Source organism: Sciurus vulgaris (genome assembly GCF_902686455.1).
Source record: "Sciurus vulgaris genome assembly, chromosome: 9".
Classification (NCBI taxonomy): Eukaryota; Metazoa; Chordata; class Mammalia; order Rodentia; family Sciuridae; genus Sciurus; species Sciurus vulgaris.
This window is the reverse complement of record NC_136469.1, coordinates 25,849,197-25,873,411: the sequence shown is the minus strand read 5'-3', so window position 1 is coordinate 25,873,411 and position 24,215 is coordinate 25,849,197.

The following is a 24,215-nucleotide window of genomic DNA, read 5'->3' as shown; positions in this document are numbered from 1 at the left end:
CCCTATTCTGGATATTTCATACAGATGGAATCACATAATATGTAGTCTTTGGAAACTGCCTTCTTTCCCTTAGCATATAACCTCAAGGTTCATCTGTGCTGTAATTTCAGTAGTTCATTTATTTTTATAATAAATATACTATAATTTTTTATTCATTCATCAGATGATGGGAATGTGGATCATTTTAATTTTGTCTAATAGGAATAATGTCACTGTGAGCATTCATGTATAGTTTTTGTGTGAACATTTTTGACCTGGCAGATATGTACATTTGAGTGGTTACAAGGTAAGTCTGTATTCAAGATTTTGAAAAACTGATAAATGGGTTTTCAACATCATTTTACATTCCTACCAGCAATATATGAGGGTTTCAATTTCTCCACATTCTAGCCAATTGATTTTTTTCATTGTTTTTTGGTTTTTTTTTTTTTTTGCCTATAGCCATCCTAGTGGGTATGAAGTAATATCTCATTGTTGTTTTAATTTATACTTCCTTAATAACCAGCAATGTTGGCATCATTCCTGTGTTTATTGGTTATTTGTATAGCTACTTTCTTTGCCCCTTTATTTTTTTTATTTTATTTTTTTTTATTGTAAACAAATGGGATACATGTTGTTTCTCTGTTTGTACATGGCGTAAAGGCATACCATTTGTGTAATCATAAATTTACATAGAGTAATGTTGTTTGATTCATTCTGTTATTTTTTCCCTTCCCCCCACCCCTCCCACCCCTCTTTACCATCTATACAGTAGTTCCTTCCTCCATACTTGCCCCCCTCCCTAACCCTAACTCTAACCCTAACACTAACCCTTCCCTCCCCCCCATTATGTGTCATCCTCCACTTATTAGTGATATCATTCGTCCTTTCGCTTTTTGAGCTTGGCTTATCTCACTTAGCATGATATTCTCCAATTTCATCCATTTGCCTGCAAATGCCATAATTTTATCATTCTTTATGGCTGAGTAATATTCCATTGTATATATATACCACAGTTTCTTTATCCACTCATCAATTGAAGGGCATCTAGGTTGGTTCCACAGTCTGGCTATTGGGAATTGAGCAGCTATGAACATTGATGTGGCTGTATCTCTGTAGTATGCAGATTTTAAGTCCTTTGGGTATAGGCCAAGGAGTGGGATAGCTGGGTCAAATGGAGGGTCCATTCCAAGTTTTCTAAGGAATCTCCACACTGCTTTCCAGAGTGGCTGCACTAATTTGCAGCCCCACCAGCAGTGTATGAGTGTACCTTTCTCCCCACATCCTCGCCAACACCTGTTGTTGCTCGTATTCTTGATAATCGCCATTCTAATTGGGGTGAGATGGAATCTTAGGGTGGTTTTGATTTGCATTTCTCTTATTACTAGAGATGTTGAGCATTTTTCCATATGTTTGTTGATTGCTTCTTTGCCCCTTTAAATAGGAGAAAGGGTCTCTAATTTGCTCATACTGGTCTGAAATTTGCAATCCTCCTGCCTCACCTTCCCAAGCAGCTGGGACCACAGGTATGTGCCACCTAGCTTGACTTTTTTTTAAAATTTTTTTGGTACTGGGTATGAGCCCAAGGGTACTTTACCATTGAACTACATCTTCAGTCCTTTTTATATTATTTTATTTTGAGACAAATTTTCTCTAAGTTGCTAAGGTTGGCCTTGAAATTCTGATCCTCTTGCCTTAGGCTCCTGAGCCACTGGGATTATAGGCATGTAACACCATGCCCGGCTCCCTTGTGTGCTTTTAAATTCAGTTTTTTTAAAATTGTAGTTATAGATGGACAGAATATTTGTTTATTTTTATGTGGTGCTTAGAATCAAACCCAGTGCCTCACACATGATAGGCAAGTGCTCTGCCATTGAGCTACAGCCCCAGCCCAGTTATTTACTTTTGAATTGTTGAATTCAAAGAGTCTGTATGTTAGTTTTCATTTACCCTAATGAAATACTTGGGGTAATTAATTTTATAAGGAAAAGCGATCTAGAGGTTCAAGGGCATATTACCTGTGTCAGCTTAACTATAACCAAGTGGGATTTATTCTAGATATGCAAGGTTGGTTCAAACCTTGAATATCAATTAGTGCAAATTTCAAATCAACTAGTTCAATGAGGAGAATCACATATCATATCATTAGATGTAGAAAAAGACTTCGAAACAAAATCCAATATCCATTCTTGATAAAAACTATGAGGGGCTGGGGTTGTGGATCAGTGGTAGTGCATTTGCCTCACACATGAGGCACTGGGTTCAATTCTCGGCACTACATATAAATAAATGAATAAAATAAAGGTACATCAACAACTAAAACAAAACAAAACAAAACCCTATCAGAACATTACAAACAGGGTATGTGTGTACCCCATTTGTGTACAATGAATCAAAAGGCAGTCTGTGAAAAATTTAAAAATAAATAAGTAATTGAAAACAACAACAACAACAACAACAAATAAACAGGGCATGTGTACTGGCTTTCTACTACTGTGAGAAAAGGCCTGAGAAAATCAACTTATAAAAAGGAAAGGCTGGGCTGGGGTTGTAGCTCAGTGGCAGAGTACTTTCCTAGCATATGTGAAGCACTGGGTTCAATTCAGCACCACATAAAAAATAAATAAATAAGATTAAGTTATCATGTTCATCTACAACTAAAAAAATTGTTTTTTAAAGGAAAGGCTTACTTTGATTTTAGTTTCAGAAGTTTTAGTCTGTGGATGGTTGGCTCTGTTGCTCTGTTGCTCTTGGGTTGGTGACAAAGTAGGACACCATGGTGGAGTACATGAGGAAGAAGCTGCTCACCTCGCAGTACTCATGGTAGTCATGAATCAGAGAGAGAGGGGAGAGAAGAGGCTGGGGTCCCAATATCAGTTGCAAGGATATGCCCCTAATGACTAGAAAACTTTAACTAGAGCTCACATATCTAGTAATTTTGACAATGAAGATTAACCAGGCTGGGATTGTAGCTCAATGGTAGAGCTCTTGCCTTGCACATGTGAGGCACTGGGTTCGATCCTCAGCACTACAGAAATAAATAAAATAAAGGTATTGTTTCCATCTACAACTAAAAATGTATTTTAGAAAGCATTAACCATCACAGAGGGAAACGTTCTGAATCTCTTACAGAACATGTGCAAAAACCCTACAGCTAACATAATTGATGATGAAAAACCTAGAAGTTTTCCCACTAAGATCAGGAACAATGCTAGGATGTCTCCTCTCACTGCTCCGGTTTAACATGATACTGGAAGCACACCTGTAATCCCGGTGGCTTGGGAGGCTAAAGTAGGAGGATTTGAGGTTAGTCTCAACAACTAAGTGAGGCTCTAAGCAACTCAGTGAAATTTTGTCTCTAAATAAAACATAAAAAAGGGCTAGAGATGTAGCTCAGTGGTTAAGTACCCTCGGGTACAGATAAAAAAAGAAGAGAAAATAAGGAAGGAAGAAAAAAGGAAGAATGAAACCCTCCTCCTGTACTTAGAAATAATTACAGCAAAGCTACAGGTTACAAGGTTAATGTACAAATGTCAATTCCTTTCCTAGGTACTAGTAATGAACAACTGGAATTTGAAATTTGAAGCACACATCCCCCTAAATGAAATACTTTGGGATAATTTTAACAAAATACAAACAAAATTTATTTGAAAAAACATAGAACTCTGATGAAAGAAATCAAAGAACTAAATAAATGGAAAGATATTCCATTGTTCATGAATAGGAAGACAATATTGTCAAGATATCTCAATTTGAGCTATAGATCCAATACAATCCCAAAAGAAATTTCAGGAAGTTCTTTTTTTAGATATTGACAAACTGATTTTAAAGTTTATGTAAAGAGACAAAAGACCTAGTAGAGCCAACGCAATATTGAAAGAGAAGAACAAAATTGGAGGATTACACTTCCCAACTTTAAGAATTCCTATAAAGCTACAGTAACTAAGACACTGCGATATCGTCAAAGGAATAGATAGATAAATCAATGGAACAGAAGAGAGAAATCAGAATTAGATCCACATAAATAAAGCCAACTGATCTTTGCTAAAGTATCAAAGGTGATATAATGGAGCAAGGACAGTTTTTTCATCAAACAGTACTGGAAAAATGGGTCATATGCACACACACACAAAAAATGACCTTAGCCAGACATGCTGGTGCATGCCTACAAGTCCAGCTAGTCAAGAGGCTGATTCATTAGGCAAGTTCAAGGACAGTCTGGGCAATTATCAAGGCCCTATTTCAAAATTAAAAAAATAAATAAATAAAGCCAGGGTTAGTGGTGTTTGCCTGTAATCCCAGTGACTTCGGAGGCTGCGGCAAGAGGATTGCAAGTTTGAGGCCAGCCTGAGTAATTTAGTGAGACTCTCAGCAACTCAGTGAGATTCTATCTCAAAATAAAAAATAAAAAAGAGGTGGGGATATAGCTCAGTAGTAAAGTGCCCTGGGTTCAATTCCCTAACCCCTCATTCTCCCCAAATATAAAATAAATGAATAAATAGAAAATACTTTTTAAAAAAAGAAGAATTGGGATTGTAGTTCAGTGGTAGAGTGCCTATGGGTTCAATTATCAGTATCATGAAAATAAAAGGAAAAAAAAAAGATTTTACATCCTTCACAAAAATAAACCTGAAAATCATTCGAATGTAAAAACTCTTAAACTCCTAGAAAATAACATGGGAGAAAATATGCATGAACTCGAGCATAGACTTTTTAGATGCAATACCCATATTCATGATCCATGAAAGAAATAATGGATAAACTGGACTTCATTAAAATTTAAAATTGTGGCTATATAAAAGACACTGTCAGAATGAGAAGACAAGTCATGGGCTGGAAGAAAATATCTGCAAAAGACATATCTGATAAAGGACTTAGTATATTGCAAAATATACAAAGACCTCTTTCAAATTAATAATAAGAAAATGAATCACCTTATTAAAAAATGTGTGAAAGATCTGAACAGATGCCTCACCAGAAGGTATATAGATGTCAAATGATATGAAGACATTTTATGTCAATAGGGAATTCAAATTAAAACAACATTTAGACATCACTATACACACATCTTAGAACAACCCAAATCTAAAATCAAAACCATGGCACCAAGTATTAGCAAGAATGTAGAGTAACCGGAACTCTCTGATTTGTTGCAGATGGGAATGCAAGATGGTACAGTCACTTTGGAAGACAGTTTGGAAGTTTCTTACAAAACTAAACAAACTCTTAACATGGGATTTACTCAAATGAGTAGAAAACTTACATCCATAAAAAAATCTGTTCCCAGCTGTTACAGTTGAGGTGTCCCCCAAAAGTTCACATGTGAGATAATGCAGGAAGATTCAGAGGAGAAACGATTGGTTGTAAGAGTCTTAACCCAAACTGTGAATTAATCCCTAGTGGGATTCATTGAAGTGGTAGGGTATGGCTGGAGGAGACTGGAATTGGGGCGTGGTTGGGGGTATATATTTTGTATCTGGAGAGTGGAGTCTCTCTCTGCTTCCTGATGATGCAAGCTGCTTCCCTCTGCCACACTCTTCCACCATGATGTTCTGTCTCATCTTGAACCCTGGGGAATGGAGCCAGTCTTCTATGGACTAAGATCTCTGAAACCGTGAGCCATCAAATAAACCTTTCTTCCTCCACAGTTGTGCTGGTCAGATCATTTGGTCATAACAGTGAAAAAGCTGACTAAAACACTAGCTGTGTATAGGAGCTTTATCCATAATTACCAAAATGTCAACCAAAATGTCCTTCAGAAAGTGAGTGGATCAATAAGCTGTGGTATATGCAAACTGTGATAAAAAGACATAAGCTAATGAAGCGATGAAAAGATATGTAGGAACATTTAATCACTTTAGTAAGTGACAGAAGTCAATTTGAAAAGATTATATGTGTGATTCCAACTCTATGACAATCTGGAAAAGGCAAAACTATTCAGGTAGTGAAAAAAAAAAAATCAGTGGTTGCCAGGGTCTGTGGGGAGAGGGTAATAAATAGAACACAGGTTATAAACTTCAACTTAGTATCACATTTTATGTAACACTAAAATTGTACACATGTCCTTATACATTTGTCAAAACATAGAATTCAGAATACCAAGAATGAACTGTAAGGAAAACTGTGAACTTTGGGTGACAATGATTGTATTAACTCTATTTTCTTTATTTTCTGTATTCTTAATGCTCTGGTAACTGGGGCTCTACTGACCTGAGAGATACTGCCCCTCTCAGGGTTTGATAATACCTAGAAATAGTAAAGGCCTGGTGCAGGAGGATGGCTTTCACATGTAACCAATCCAGTGCCCACTCCACCCTACCATCCCCATCAGATGCTTATATTCCAGGTCAATATTTCCCTTCTCCAGGTACCAGAGGAGGAAGCCAGACACTGCTGAAATTAAGTCTGCTTATACTTGTTTGGCCATTATTTCCTTCGGAACCAGCAAAGACTCTTGCTCATATTTTCTTTCTGTACCTTCTACATCCTGACTGCCATAGTTTGGACCTGGAGAGCCTCACAAAGGCTCCTATTGAAGGTTTGGTTGCCAGCCTGTTCATTGATTTTGGTTCTGATCTTCATTATTTCCTTCCTTCTATTGGTTTTGGAATTGGTTTGTTCTTTTTTCAAGGACCTTGAAAGGTATCATTAGCTTGTTTGGGATCTTTCTGATTTTCTTATTAGGCATCCCTACCTATAAACTTTCCTCTTAAAATTGCCTTCATAGTTCCCCAGAGATTTGATGTCACTATTCTAATTTAATTTGAGTCTAAGAATTTTTTTTTATTTCTCCCTTGAATTCTTCTATCACCCATTCATCATTCAGAAGTGTTGTTCAATCTCCATATGTCTATATGGTTTCTGTAGGGTTTTTTCTGTTGATTTCTAATTTCATTACATTATGATCTGCTAAGATGCTAGGAATTATATCAGTATTTTTTTGTGTTTGCTAAGAGATGTTTTGTGGCCTAAAATAAGATCTCTTTTGGAAAAGGTTCCATGAGATGCTGAGAAGAAAGAGTATTCAGCTCTCAGATGAAATATTTTATAGATGTCTTTTAAGTCCATTTGATTTATAATATTTTTCAGGTCCAAAGAATCTTTGTGGAGTTTGTGTCTGGATGACTTATCTAATGGTGAGAGAGGTGTGTTGAAATCAACCAGTATTGTTGTGGTGGGGTCTATCTTAGGCCTCAATTTAAATAGTATCTCTTTTATGTAATTAGTTGTACCCACATTTGAGGCATAAATTTTTATTATTATTGTATCTTCTTGCTGGATTATTACATTTATTCCTGATTAACTTTGGTTTGATATCTTTGGCAGATATGAGAGTAGCTACTCCTGCTTGTTTTCATGCTCCAATTACATGGTATCTCAATTTCTGTCTTTTCACTTTCAGCCTGTGTCTGTCTTTACCTGTGAGGTGTGTCTCTCACAAACATCATATAGTTGGGTCTTGTTTTTTAATCCATTATGCTAGCCTATGCCTTTTCATTGGAGAGTTGAGACCATTTACATTCAATATTATTATAGAGAGATGGTTATTAATTCCTGCCATGTTTATTTATTATTATGTTTAATTTGGTCCTGTTTCTCACGTGCTTAGCTACTCTCCAAATGAGATTTGTTCCTTTGTGATCTCTGTGGGTTGGTTTATTTCTCCACTGTGTGGAGTATTTTTTTAACATCTTTTTTTAGTTGTCAATAGACTTTATTTATATGTGGTTAAACCCAGTGACTCACACATGCCAGAATTCTTTTAATTTCTACTTATCTTGGAAGGTTTTTATTTCCCTTTCAATTTTGAACAATAGTTTTGCTGGGCATATCAATCTTGGTTGATAGTTATTTTCTTTCAGAACTTGAAACACACCATTCCAAGTCCTCCTGACTTTTAGAGTTTTAGTAATTTTGATTGGCTTTCCTCTAAAGGTGACCTGGCATTTTTTCTCTCAAGATTTTTGAAGTTCTACCCATGTTCTGTATGTTAGGCATTTAAATTATAATGTGTTATACAGTGGTTCTTTTTTGATCTTGTCTATTTGGGGTTCTGAATGCCTCCTGTATCTGGATGTCCATTTCATCCCTAAAGAGGTTATCTATTCCATTAGGCTACACCTCACGACCCTTCTCAAATTTGGTCTCTTAATGTTGTCCCTGAATTCTTGTATATTCTGATCTTTTACTTATTTTATTTTCTTTAATGCTGTCGAGATGTTCAAGGCTGGTCACTTTGTCTTCCAGTTGCTGAGATTCTCTCTTCAGCAGAATCCAATCTACTAGAGAGACTTTCAACTGCACATTTTATTTGATTTATTATGCCTTACATTTCCAAGGTTTCTGTTTGGTTCTTTTTCAATATTTCTAAATCCTTACTGAATTTCTCATTCATATCCTGTACTGACTTTCTTAATTCATTCAGTTGTTTTTCTGTGTTCTCTTGGAATTCATGGATCATTTTTATAATCATTCATTTGAATTCTTTACTGATATTTCATTCACTTCAATGCCTTTGAGGTCAGTTACTGATGATTTATGAACATTAGGAGGTGTCATGTTACCTTGTTTTATTTCATTTTTCTTGTATTACTGTGTTGGGTCTTAAGCATCTGTTTGGAGGGATTCTTTTCATTCATCTGTGTGGGCCTTTTTAAGGCATAGTCTCCACTCTCCTAAGTGTCCTAGTGTGATCTACACTGAGATACTCTTGTAGATCTGGTATCAAAGCCTTTGTGTTAATTCTCTGTTTTTTTGCTGTAGCAACAGATATCAATAGGCGGAACCTGGGGCCAACCCCTAGCTGTTTCTACTTGGGGCTTGGTCATTAGTTTGTATTTTTGTCTCTTCTATTCTTTGCATTAAAGCATAGCTTAAGGGTAGATGTCATTAATTTGTGTGTGGAGCAGGTGCTTTGTTTTTTTATTGAGTTTAGTTCATCAGTAGAATCTCTATACACCCCACCAACTTGTGTCCCTGCAGGTTCTCAGCACCTCACAGAATGGGGGGCAACAAACAATAGCAAACTGATGAAAACAATATATCCCATTAAAATAAATACCTGGTTCCTAGTATGATATCTACAATGTTAATTGCCACAAAAACAGAAATCGTGGGGTCAGCAATTGCCAACAACAAAAACAATATGTAACCATAAACTAGATCTGGAATTAAAGCAAGTATCAGGTGTCAGCTATAACATCCATAGCAGCAATAATTGCAAAAATATTGATAGTGGGGGTAGAAGTTACATAAACCAGTTAGTTCTAAATGGTAATAAAATATAGTTAATTAAGATACAAGAAAATGTGGTAGAAAGGTACAAAAGAGTTTACAATTTCAAAAACTGAACAGAGAAAATACAGAAGATATGTAGTTATAAGGAGGAGAAAAGAAAGAGAAACAAATAAAAACAATACAAAACAAAACCAAAATATATAAACCAAAAACCATAATCCTCAAAAGACATGGCTAAGAAAAATAACTGCATTAAAAATGCTAAAAGTGAGAAAAAAGGAAAGAAATATGTATATGAATATATGTTCATAAGCCAATCAGCACAGCAAGAACACACACACACACACACACACACACACACACGCACACACACATACACATGCACATGTTCTTATTTAAAAGTGAAGGATTTGTTTCCATTGAGGTGGTCAAAATAGTTAATGAGAATGGATGGTTAGGGTCTATGCCCAAAAGTCCTTCTTTCCCTTTGTTTCTGAGTATGTACTGATAGCGGGAGCAAGGCCTGGGGCTTGTTAACCCCTTCCTCTTTCTATGTACCTCTCTGAGCTGTCAGCTGGAATGGTATAAGACTAAAGCTGGTTGAAATAGCTCTTAGCTTCCCTTCCCACCAATATGAGGTAGGATAGAGTGGGAAGTACTGTCAGTCAGAATTTTGTTCATACAGACCAGATTGATTACTCCCATGGTGGGGTCACTATAGAGTTCTATGAATGGAGTTCCAGTGGGTCAGGCTTGTTCTATTCAGGCCTCAAGGGTTGGATGGTTCCTACTTTGGAAAAATTAGATCAATACACCCTTTGGACCTGGCAGTTTCCAATCTCTGTCTGTGGTTGTGGGGGTTCTGGATCTCAGGGGCCTCCAAAGAATTCTACTCATGGGGCAGGTGAACCAATCCTCCATATGCTGTGCTGCCCACAAGCACAACCTTCTCAGGCTTAGTCCCTGAGTGTATTTAAACTCGCCTGTTCAGATTCCTGACCTGCTTTAGCTGGTCATGTGAGCAATTAGACTCAAAGGAGAAGTCAATTGGACTCCCCTTCACTTTTCTGACTTGAATCTACCTGGGTACAATGTTCTCTATGCCTGTTTCACTCACATTCTGCTAGGTACACCCTATGCCATATGGTAGCCAGGACAACATGACAGTGTTTGCTTTGATTTCCTGGCTTTTTTAGGAGCAGCTGCGGTGTGACTGACTCAAGATGGCTCTGCCTCAGCTCTCCATGGTCAGCTGAGAAACAGAGAGCACTTTTCAAACACCAGGGCAGAGTGCAGTCTTGAATCCGTTAAATTCTGTTTACTTTTCTGATCTCACGTTTTTCTGTAAAAAAAAATCTTGAAGGATATGGAATTAATAAACCCCCAAGACAGTGTGTGACCTGGGAGAAAGGAGGAAAAGAGAAGCCAAAGCTTTTTTTCCTCTCTATATTCAATAATGATTTTTTTAAAATTTTATTTATTTTTTTTCATGTTTTTGACAGTGTTTAAAATGTTTTCTTCATATATGTATATAGGGTAATAATGTCTGTCTAAATCAACTGTCCTTCTCATCCCCACCTGTCCCACCCCTCCCCTCATTCCCCACTGTACAACTCAAAGTTTCTTCATTTTTCCCTACCCACCTCCCCACTGTGGATCAGCGTCTGCTTATCAGATAAAACATTTGGCTTTTGGTTTCTTGGGATTGGTTTATTTCACTTAGTATGATAGTCTCTAGTCCCATCCATTTACCTGCAAATGCCATAATTTCATTCTTCCTTAAGGCTGAGTAATATTCCATTGCGTATATGTACCACATTTTCTTTATCCACTCATGTGTTGAAGGACATCTAGCTTGTTTTTCCACACTTTTGCTATGGTGAATTGAGCTGCTATAAACACTGATGTGGTTGCATCACTGTAGTATGCTGATTTTAAGTCCTTTGGGCATAAACCGAGGAGTGGGATAACTGGGTCAAATGGTGGTTCCATTCCACATTTTCTGAGGAATACCCATATTGCTTTCCAAAGTGGTTGCACCAATCTGCCATCCCACCAACAATATATGAGTGTACATTTCCCCCCACATCCTTGCCAACACTTATTGTTGCTTATATTTTTGATAATTGCCATTCTGATTAGAGTAAGATGAAATCTTAGAGCAGTTTTGATTTGCATTTCTCTAAGTGCAAGAGATGATGAACATTTTTTCATGATTGTTGATTGACTGTATTTCTTCTTCTGTGAAGTGTCTGCTCAGTTCCTTAGCCCATTTATCAATTGGGTTATTTGTTTTCTTGGTGTTAAGTTTTTTGAGTTCTTTATATATCTTGGAGATTAGTACCCTATCTGAGGTGCATGTGGTAAAGATTTTTTCCACATTCTGTAGGTTGTCTCTCAAATTATTGTTTACTGAGAAGGAGCTTTTTTAGTTTGAATCCATCCCATTTATTGATTCTTAATTTTACTTCTTGCACTTTGAGAGACCTGTTGAGGAAGTCAGGTCCTAAGTCAACATGATGAAGATTTGGGCCTACTTTTCTTCTATTAGGCACAGGGTATCTGTTTTAGTGCCTAAGTCTTTGACTCGCTTTGAATTGATTTTTGTGCGGGGTGAGAGACAGAGGTTTAGTTTCATTTTGCTGTATATTGATTTCCAGTTTTCCCAGCACCATTTGTTGAAGAGGCTATCTTTTCTCCAATGTATATTTTTGGCATCTTTGTCTAGTATGAGATAACCATATTTTTGTGTGTTTGTCTCTGTGTCTTCTATTTTGTACCACTGATCTGCTTGTCTATCTTGGTGCTAATATCATGTCATTTTTGTTTCTATTGCTCTATAGTATAGTTTAAGGTCTGGTAGTGTGATGACTCCTGCTTCACTCTTCTTGCTAAGGATTGCCTTGGCTATTCTGGGTCTCATTTTTACAAATGAATTTTATGATTGATTTTTCTATTTGTATGAAGAATGTCTTTGGGATTTTATTAGGAATTGCATTGAATCTGTATAACACTTTTGGTAGTATGGCCATTTTGACAATATTAAATCTGTCTGTTCAAAAGCATGGGAGATTTTGTCATCTTCTAAAGTCTTCTTCAATTTCTTTCTTTAGTGTTTTGTAGTTTTCATTGTAGAGATCTTTCACCTCTTATTGGATTGATTCCCAAGTATTTTATTTTTGTTGAAGCTATTGTGAATGGGGTAGTTTTCCTGATTTCTCTTGCAGCGAATTCATCACTTATGTATAGAAATGCATTTGATTTATGGGTATTGATTTTATATTCCACTACTTTGCAGTATTCATTGATTAGTTCTAGAAGTTTTCTGGTGGAATTTTTGGGATCTTCTAAATATAGAATCATGTCATCAGCAAATAGTGATAGTTTGAGTTCTTTTCCTATTCAGATCCTTTAATTTCTTTCAATTGTCTGATTGCTCTGGCTAGGGTTTCAAGGATGATGTTGAATAGAAGTGGCATCCCTGTCTTGTTCCAGTTTTTAGGGGAAATGCTTTCAGTTTTTCTCCATTTAAAATGATGTTGGCCGTGGGTTTAGCATAGATAGTTTTTACAATGTTGAGGTATGTTCTTACCTTCCATAGTTTTTCTAGTGTTTTGAACATGAACAGGTGCTGTATTTTGTCAAATGCTTTCTCTGCATCTACTGAGATAATAATATGACTTTTGTCTTTAAGTCTACTGATGTGATGCATTATATTTATTGATTCCCATATGTTGAACCAACATTGCATTCCAGGGATAAACCCCACTTGATTGTGGTGCACTATCTTTTAAATATATTTTTGTAATGTGATTTGGCAGAATTTTATTGAGAATTTTTGTGTCTATGTTCATGAGGGATATTGATCTGGTTTTCTTTCCTTGATGTGTCTTGGTCTGGTTTTGGTATAAAGGGGATACTAGCCTCATGGAATGAGTTTGGAAGGCTTCACTCCTCTTCTATTTCATGGAATAATTTGAGGAGCATTGGTGTTAATTCTTCTTTGAAGGTCTTGTAGAACTTGGTCTAGAATCTGTATGGTCCTGAGTTTGTCTTGGTGGTAAACTTTTGATGGCATCTTCTATTTCATTGCTTGAAATTAATCTGTGTTGGGGCTGGGGATATAGCTCAGTTTGTAGAGTGTTTGCCTTGCAAGCACATGGCCCTGGGTTGAATCCCCAGAACAAAAAAAAAAAAAAAAAAAAAAAAAAAAAAAAAAATCTGCGTTAAATTGTGTATGTCCGGTTTTTCAAGATGGCGGATTAGAGGGTGGCTGCATTTCATGTTGCTCCAGGACTCAGGATTCAAAAGAGGAGAAATTGAGAGACTTGGGACCAACTCAAAGCAGCCGGGTGACTCTCTCCCATTGGGGAGGCATCCCGGATGGGGCGGTCGTCCCGGAACACAGGGAACTTTGTGAAGTAGAGCTGCCGGCGAGACGCCCCTCCCCCCGCTGGAGCAGTGAACTTGGACAACTGGGAGCGTCACAAAGGAGGCCGCACAGCACAGCGCTGGGACTCAGAGCAACCACTGGGGCTCCGGAGGCTGCCCAGGGGAGGAGCGGTGAGGAGAGCTGTGTGGACTCAGAACACCGGGGCCTGCCCTGAGGAGGAGGAGGAGGAATGTGGCCGCTTGGATTCGGAGTGACTGCACCAGAGTTACAGGCGGTTGCCAGAGGAGAAGCCGCGTGGCGAGCTGTTTGGACTTAGAGCGACCGCTTCTGAACACCAGGGCCTGCCCTGAGGATGAGGAGGAGGAGGAGGAGCGCGGCCTCTTGGATTCAGAGTGACTGCATCAGAGCTACAGGCGGTTGCCAGAGGAGGGGCTGCATGGCGAACTGTTTGGACTCAGACCACTTCTGAACACCGGGGCCTGCCCGGAGGAGTAGGAGTAGAAGGAGGAGGAGCGCGGCAGGGCGTTTGGACTCGCAGTGACTGCATTAGCGCTCCAGGCGGCTGCTCAGAGGAGAAGGCGAGTGGTGAGTTGTTTGGACTTAAAGCGACTGTTCCTGAACACAGGGGGGCTGCCTGGAGGAGGAGCACGGAGGATCACTTGGTCTCCAGTGGCCGCACCAGAGCTCCAGGCAGCTGCCCAGAGGACGCGTGCAGCGGGTCATGTGGATTCAGAGCCACTCAGAGTGACCGCTCCTGAACACCCGGGGGGTTACCTGGAGGAGGAGGAGGAACAGGGAGGGTCATTTCGACTGGGAGTGATTGATTGCCCCGGGCTACGGGTGGTCGGTGGGAGGAGGAGGCACGCAGTGAGTTGCTTGGACTCCTAGTGACCGCACTGGAATACTGGGCAGCTGTCTGGAGGAAGAGGTGTGTGGCGGGTCTCTGGGACTCAGAGCGATTGTAAGGGGGCCCCAGGTGGCTGCTCAGAGGAGGGGCTGCATAGCCAGGCGATTAGGTGCAGAGCAGCGTCCCAGGATCTAGGAGGCTTCTTGGTGGAAGAGCCGCACAGAGACAGGCTTAGGGGCAGAGCGAAGGTTCCAGGCCTGCGGGCAGATTCTCTGAGGAGGGGCAGCCTAAGGAGATTCATCTGCGAAGGGTGAGGCTCCCAGGCCCAGGAGGTAGGGCCGGGCCCCTGGGAACTTTGCAGAGGAAGGCAGCCCAGCCAAGGCGGTAGCTGTAAATTGAGGGGAACCTCTAGGAGGGAACTGACCAGCGAGACCTCCCCACCGGGTGAGTCTTCCCTGCCGGGTGAGGTTTCCCCACAAGGACGGTAAAACCAGAGACACAGGCCCAAACAGGCCTTGCCTCAGCCCGCAGCCTAGTTCCCCTTTGGATGACCATTGGTCAACAAGTGGAGGCACCTCTGCCCACTAGCAGGGAATATACCCCACCTGAAGGCCACCACTCCTAGAGAGGCAGATTCCTTGTGGAGCACCGCACTATCGACTTCCTCCAAGACTTCAGCCTACTGAAGGCTAAGAGGGGATATATAGAGAAATCTTCAGGGACATTGTAAGTCAATAAAGGAAATCTGCAATATCTCAGCGGTCCACTGATACATGAACAATATGAGAAAACAAGGAAAGAAAATGCTGCAAACAAATCTAGATGCTACATCAATAAAACCCAATGACAGCATGGCAGAAGAAATGACAGAAAAGGAGTTCAGATTGTACATAATTAAAATGATCAGAGAAGCAAACGATGAGATGAAAGAGCAAATGCAGGCATTGAATGATCGCACCAATCGACAGTTAAAAGAGCAAATACAGGAAGCAAAAGATCATTTCAATAAAGAGTTAGAGATATTGAAAAAAAAAACCAAACAGAAATCCTTGACATGAATGAAACAATAAACCAAATTAAGAACTCCATAGAAAGCATATCCAGTAGGATAGAACACCTGGAAGACAGAACCTCAGACATTGAAGACAAAATATTTAACCTTGAAAACAAAGTTGAACAAACAGAGAAGATGGTAAGAAATCATGAACAGAATCTACAAGAACTATGGGATATCATGAAAAGGCCAAATTTAAGAATTATTGGGATCAAGGAAGGCTTGGAGAAAGAAACCAAAGGAATAAACAATCTATTCAATGAAATAATATCAGAAAATTTCCCAAATCTGAAGAATGAAATGGAAAATCAAGTTCAAGAGGCTTATAGGACTCCAAATACACAAAATTACAACAGACCCACACCAAGGCACATTATAATGAAAATGCCTAACATACAAAATAAAGACAGAATTTTAAAGGCTGTGAGAGAAAAGAACCAAATTACATTCAGGGGGAAACCAATACGGATATCAGCAGATTTTTTCAATCCAGACCCTAAAAGCTAGAAGGGCCTGGAACAACATTTTTCAAGCCCTGAAAGAAAATGGATGCCAACCAAGAATCTTATACCCAGCAAAACTTACCTTCAAATTTGACGATGAAATAAAATCCTTCCATGATAAACAAAAGCTAAAAGAATTTACAAAAAGGAAGCCAGCATTACAGAACATTCTCAGCAAAATATTCCATGAGGAAGAGATGAAAAACAAAGAAGCAAATCAGCAAAGGGAGGAATTATCCTAAAGGAATTGCCAAATAAAGGAGGAGCCAAGTTGTGTCAAACAAATAAATAAATAAAATTTAAAAAATGAACCAAATGACCAGGAAACCAAATCATATCTCAATAATAACCCTGAATGTTAATGGCCTGAATTCATCAATCAAAAGACATAGACTGGCAGATTGGATTAAAAAGAAAGATCCAACAATATGTTGCCTGCAAGAGACTCACCTCATAGAAAAAGATACTCATAGACTAAAGGTGAAAGGATGAGGAAAAACATACCATGCACATGGACTCAGCAAAAAAGCTGGAGTATCCATCCTCATTTCCGATAATGTGGACTTCAAGCCAAAGTTAGTCAGAAGGGATAAAGAAGGTCATTCCATACTGCTTAAGGGAAGCATAAATCAGCAAGATATAACAATCATAAACATCTATGCTCCAAACAGTGGCTCATCCATGTATGTCAAACAAATCCTTCTCAATTTCAGAAACCAAATAGACCATAACACAATAATACTAGGTGATTTTAATACGTCTCTCTCACCACTGGACAGATCTTCCAGACAAAAATTGAACAAAGAAACCATAGATCTCAATAACACAATCAATAATTTAGACTTAATGGACATTTATAGAATATACCATCCAACCAAGAAAGAATACACTTTCTTCTCAGCAGCACATAGATCCTTCTCTAAAATAGACCATATATTATGCCACAAAGCTAATGTTAGCAAATACAAGAAGATAGAGACACTACCATGTATTCTATCAGATCATAATGGATTGAAGTTAGAAATAAATGAAAGAGTAAAACACAGAAACTATTCCAACATCTGGAGATTAAACAATATGCTATTATATGATGAATGGATAACAGAAGATATTAGGAAGGAAATCAAAAAATTCTTAGAGGTAAATGAGAACAAAGAAACATCATATCAAAATCTCTGGGACACTATGAAAGCAGTACTTAGAGGGAAATTTATTTCATGGAGCACATTTAATAAAAGAAGTAAAACTCAAAAAATAAATGACCTAACACTACAGCTCAAAGCCCTAGAAAAAGAAGAACAGAACAGCACCAAAAGTAGTAGAAGACAGGAAATAGTTAAACTCAGAGCTGAAATCAATGAAATTGAAACAAAAGAAACAATACAAAAAATTGACAAAATAAATAGTTGGTTCTTCGAAAAAACAAACAAAATTGATAAACCTTTAGCCACACTAACAAAGAGAAGACGAGAGAAAACCCAAATCACTAAAATTCGGAATGAACAAGGAAATATCACAACAGACAGGATTGAAATACAAAACATAATTAGAAGCTATTTTGAAAATCTATACTCCAACAAAACAGAAAACCTCGAAGACATCAACAGGTTTCTAGAGACATATGAATTGCCTAAACTGAACGAGGAGGACACAAACAATTTAAATACACCAATTTCAAGTACTGAAATAGAAGAAGTCATCAAAAGCCTACCAACAAAGAAAAGTCCGGGACCAGATGGGTTCTCAGCCGAGTTCTACAAAACCTTTAAAGAAGAGCTCATTCCAATACTTCTCAAAGTATTCCATAAAATAGAAGAGGAGGGAACCCTCCCAAACTCATTCTATGAAGCCAATATCACCCTGATACCTAAACCAGACAGAGACTCATCAAGGAAAGAAAATTTCAGACCAATATCCTTAATGAACATCGACGCAAAAATTCTCAACAAAATTTTAGCAAATCGCATACAAAAACATATTAAAAAGATAGTGCACCATGATCAAGTGGGTTTCATCCCAGGGATGCAAGGTTGGTTCAACATCAGGAAATCAATAAATGTCATTCACCATATCAATAGACTTAAAGTCAAGAATCACATGATTATTTCAATAGATGGAGAAAAAGCATTTGATAAAATACAGCACCCCTTCATGCTCAAAACACTAGAAAAAATAGGGATAGTGGGAACATTCCTTAACATTGTAAAGGCCATTTATGCTAAGCCCATGGCTAATATCATTCTAAATGGTGAAAAACTGAAAGCATTCCCCCTAAAAACTGGAACAAGGCAGGGATGCCCTCTTTCACCACTTCTATTCAACATTGTTCTTGAGACTCTAGCCAGAGCAATTAGACAAACCAAAGAAATTAAAGGGATATGAATTGGAAAAGAAGAACTCAAACTATCCCTGTTCGCTGATGACATGATTATATATTTAGAGGAACCTGGAAATTCCACCAGAAAACTCTTAGAACTCATAAGTGAATTCAGTAAAGTAGCAGGTTACAAGATCAATGCTCATAAATCCAATGCATTTTTATTCATAAGTGATGAATCTTCAGAAAGAGAAATTAGGAAAACTACCCCATTCACAATAGCTTCGAAAAAAATAAAATTCTTGGGAATCAACCTCACAAAAGAGGTGAAAGACCTCTACAATGAGAACTATACAACACTAAAGAAAGAAATTAAAGAACACCTTAGAAGATGGAAAGATCTTCCATCCATGTTCTTGGATAGGAAGAATTAATATTGTCAAAATGGCCATACTACCTAAAGTGCTATACAAATTCAATGCAATTCCAATTAAAATCCCAATGACGTACCTTACAGAAATAGAGCAGGCAATTATGAAATTCATCTGGAAGAATAAGAAACCCAGAATAGCTAAAGCAATCCTTAGCAGGAAGAGTGAAACAGGGGGTATTGCAATACCAGATCTTCAACTCTACTACAAAGCAATAGTAACAAAACCAGCATGGTATTGGTACCAAAATAGAAAGGTAGATCAATGGTACAGAATAGAGGACACGGACACAAACCCAAATAAATACAATTTTCTCATACTAGACAAAGGGGCCAAAAGTATGCAATGGAGAAAAGATAGCCTCTTCGACAAATGGTGCTGGGAGAATTGGAAATCCATATGCAACAGAATGAAACTAAACCCATATCTCTCACCATGCACGAAACTAAACTCAAAATGGATTAAGGACCTCGGAATCAGACCAGAGACCCTGCAGATTATAGAAGAAAAAGTAGGTCCAAATCTTCACCTTGTTGGTCTAGGATCAGACTTCCTTAACAGGACTTCCATAGCACAAGAAATAAAAGCTAGAATCAACCACTGGGATAGATTCAAACTAAAAAGCTTTCTCTCAGCAAAGGAAACTATCAGCAATGCGAAGAAAGAGCCTACAGAGTGGGAGAATATCTTTGCCAATCATACTTCAGATAGAGCACTTATCTCCAGAATCTATAAAGAACTCAAAAAACTCTACTCCAAGAATTCAAATAATCCAGTCGACAAATGGGCTAAGGAAATGAATAGACACTTCACAGAAGAAGATCTACAAGCAATCAACAAACATATGGAAAAATGTTCAACATCTCTAGTAATAAGAGAAATGCAAATCAAAACCACCCTAAGATTCCATCTCACCCCAATTAGAATGGCGATTATCAAGAATACGAGCAACAACAGGTGTTGGCGAGGATGTGGGGAGAAAGGTACACTCATACATTGCTGGTGGGGCTGCAAATTAGTGCAGCCACTCTGGAAAGCAGTGTGGAGATTCCTTAGAAAACTTGGAATGGACCCTCCATTTGACCCAGCTATCCCACTCCTTGGCCTATACCCAAAGGACTTAAAATCTGCATACTACAGAGATACAGCCACATCAATGTTCATAGCTGCTCAATTCACAAGAGCCAGACTGTGGAACCAACCTAGATGCCCTTCAATTGATGAGTGGATAAGGAAACTGTGGTATATATATATACAATGGAATATTACTCAGCCATAAAGAATGATAAAATTATGGCATTTGCAGGCAAATGGATGAAATTGGAGAATATCATGCTAAGTGAGATAAGCCAATCTCAAAAAGCCAAAGGAAGAATGATATCGCTAATAAGTGGATGATGACACATAATGGGGGGAGGGAAGGGTTAGTGTTAGGGTTAGAGTTAGGGTTAGGGAGGGGAGCAAGTATGGAGGAAGGAAGCTCTGTATAGAAGGAAAAGAGGGGTGGGAGGGGTGGGGGGAAGGGAAAAAAATTGTGTATGTCCTCCTGCATCAGTTTGGGTAGATCACATGTCTGCAGAAATTTGTCAATGTCTTCAAGTTTTTCTATTTTATTTTGGTATAAATTTTCAAAATAGTTTCTAATTATCTTCTGTATTTCAGTAGTATCTGTTGTGATATTTCCTTTTTCATCACAAATTTTAGTATTTTGAGTTTTCTCTCTCTTTGTTCGCGTGGCTAAGGGTTTATCAATTTTATTTATTTTTTCAAAGAACCAACTTTTTGAATTGTTTCTTTTCTTTCAATTTCACTGACTTCAGCTCTGATTTTAATTATTTCCTGTCTTCTGATGCTTTTGGTGTTGTTTTGTTCTTCTTTTTTTAGGGCTTTGAGGTTTAATGTTAGGTCATTTATTTGTTGACTCTTTATTCTTTTAATGTATCATCTCAATGCAATGTACTTTCCTCTTAGCACTTCCTTCATAGTATCCCAGAGATTTTGATATGTTGTATCGGTGTTCTTATTTACCTCTAAGTATTTTTTTATTTCCTCCTTGATTTCTTCTTTTATCCATTCATCATTCAATAGCATGCTATTTTGTCTCCAGGTGTTGGAGTAGCTTCTAATTTTTATTTTATCAGTGATTTTTAGTTTCATTCCATTATGATCTGATAGGATGCAGGGTAGTATTTCCATTTTTTGTATTTCCTAAGAGTTGCTTTGTGGCATAATATATGGTCAATTTTAGAAAGGATCCATGTGCTGTTGAGAAGAAAGCGTATTCACCCAATGATTGGTGAAATACTCTGTGTTATGTCCATTAAGTCTAAATCATTGATTATATCATTTAATTCTATAGGTTTTTGTTTGTTTAATTTTTGTTTGGAAGATTAATCCAGTGTTGAGAAGTGTGTTAAAGTCACACAGTATCATTGTGTTGTGGTCTATTTGATTCTTGAAATTGAGAAGGGTTTGTTTGATGTATGTAGATGCTCCATTGTTTGGGGCATATATATTTCCAATTGTTCTTGTTGGTGTATGATTCCCTTAAACAGTATGAAATGTCCTTCTTTATCTCTTCTGACTAACTTTGGTTTGAAGTCCACTTTGTCTGATATGAGGATGGAAACCCCTGCTTGTTTATGCAGTCCATGTGAGTGATATTTTTTTTTCCCAATCTTTCACCTTCAGTCTGTGGATGTCTTTTCCTAGGAGGTGAGTCTCTTGAAGACAGCATACTGTTGGATCTCTCTCTCTCTTTTTTTAATCCACTCTGGAAGTCTACATTTTCTGATTAATGCATTTAGGCCATTAACATTCAGGGTTATTATTGAGGTATGATTTGTATTCCCAGTCATTTGGTTTATTTTTGGTTTTTAACTGAACTTAGTACCTCCTTTGACCAACCTTTCCTTAAGTGTAGTTCTTCCCTTTGCTGGTTTTCTGGTTGTTTTTTTTTTTTCCCATTTCTTCCTCATGGAATGTTTTGCTGAGAATGTTCTGTAGTGCAGGCTTTCTAGTTGTGAATTCTTTCGACTTTTGTTTATCATGGAAGGTTCTTATTTCATCTTCATATCTAAAGCTTAATTTTGCTGGATGTAAAATTCTCGGTTGGCATCCACTTTGTTTCAGAGCTTGGTATATGTTATTCCAGGACCTCCTGGCTTTGAGGCTCTAGGTTGATAAATCAGTTGAGATCTGAATTAGTTTCCCCCTTATATGTAATTTGATTTTTTTCTCTCATAGCCTTTAAAATTCTGTCCTTATTCTGTATGTTAGTCATTCTCATTATAGTGTGCCTTGGTGTGGGTCTGCTGTAATTTTGCACATTTGGGTCCTCTTATAGTTGATTTTCCATTTTATTCTTTAGATTTGGGAAGCTTTCTGATATTATGTCATTGAAAATATTGTGCATTCCTTTGGTTTATATCTCCACATCTTGTCTATTCTGATAAATCTTAAATTTGGTCTTTTCATGTTATCCCGAATTTCTTGGAAGTTCTGTTCATGGTTTCTTACCATCTTCTCTGTATGGTCAACTTTATTTCCAAGAGCATATATTTTGTCTTCATTATCTGAGGTTCTGTCTTCCAAGTGGTCTAGTCTGATGGTAATAATTTCCATTAAATTTTTAATTTGGTTTATTGTTTCCTTTATTTTGAGGATTTGTGCTTGATTCCTTTTTATAATCTCTGCCTCTTTATTGAAGTGATCTTTCACTTCCTGTATTTTGTCTCCAATACAATCCTTTATTTTGAAGATCAATCTAACTATGTATTTTCTAAACTCTATCTCTGATATTTCTTATGCTGTGTTGTCTATGGATTCTATTGTTGGAACATCTTGGTTTGTTTGAGGCACTTTGTTCCTTTCTTTTTTATGTTGCTTGTGTGTCTTATAATCTAGTGGTATGGAGTTGAGGCAGTCAGATTCTACCCTGCAGTCTTTTAGTGTTCCTGAAGGCTTCTAGTACCTCACCTTTAAGGGGAAGACCAATATTAATAGCACCCAATGCAAACGATATGCCACCTTAAACCAAACGGCTCCTATTAAGGCATTTACAGTTTTGTCACAATAGACAGAAATGACGTGTTCAATTAATGTCTACAATATAAAACAGTAAGTTTGATAAAAGGATTTACCATTTCAAATGATGATCAATGAGGGAACAGAAATAGTGTAAGATGTGATGTTTGTGAGGGACAGGGAGAGAAGATAGAGATAAAAATTCAGAGTAAGAATGAGGGAGGAATTAATAAGGGTGGCTGTTAGTATGAGAGAAGTGAGAAGGAGAGTCTAGGAAGAAAAGTAGGTGAGAGAAAAAAATACAGATTTTTTTTTAAAGTAAAAATACAGGAATATACAACAAAACTGTCATATACTATTCAGACATCCCATTTCTCAATAAATTGATGCATGAAAAAAATTTGGATTCAAAGATGGTAGAGGTCTAAGACATAGGGTGAAAAAATTTTTTAAAAAAGGAGGAAAATCTTAATGGAAAATAGAATAATTGCTTCCATTGGCTTTCAAAAAATTTCTCAGCTTCCCTTCTCCACTGATAGGGGGGGTTGTTTGAAGTTTGATGTTATCTGCTCCAGTGGGTGAGCCTATAGCAAGATGCTCTCACACCCTCTTACAGTCTTCCCACCTATTGGCATCAGATTCACCATTTTGGTGCCGCCAGTATTCTGCCCCCCCACACACCATTTTACAACCCACATCATCAGTCTGCGAACATCCTAGCCAGCCATTGGTCTGCTCATCAGCCTGCGGACATTCTCAGCAGTCATTGGTCCAGATTGTTAGCCCGTGAACTCCTTAGTCAGTCATTGGATAGCTCCCCCACCATTTTCTTTCTCTCTCCCCACCACCTTTCCCCTCCTCTCATTTTCTCTCTCTCTCACCCTGCGGGCACTCTGCCTGCCTACTTAATAAAATCTCTTGTGTGAGTTTCTGCACCCAGAGTGGTTTCTGGGTGCTTTCACCACCTGTTGTAGCTGGCCCCTTCCATCCCAGCGCACTTCAGGACTCCCTGAGCTGGAGAGAGCCAAGTTTTCTCCAGTTTCCTCAACCTGTGCTCTCCTCAGGGAACTGCCCCTAGTCTCTGGCTTTCCACAGGCTTGCCAGACCCAGACTGGCCCACACAAATTCAGCTGCAATTTGATGGACCTGGGCTTCAGCTTCCCTAGACCCTGTCTTGCTGCACTCCCAAGATCTCAATGCCTTTTCAACTTGCAGAGAGACCACCAGGGATGCGCTCACACAAAGAAGCAACCCTGCAAAGAGGCAGCCAGGTGGCAGCCACTATCACAGAGACCTCGGGTGCAACCAGACCTGTAGGTACCCCGATGTATCTGCAGGCCCTGGCCTGAGTCCCCAGACCGAGGTGGCCATGCCTTAAGATGGTGGCAGCTGCAGCAGCAAACCTGTAGGTCTTGGTTTTTGTCCTAA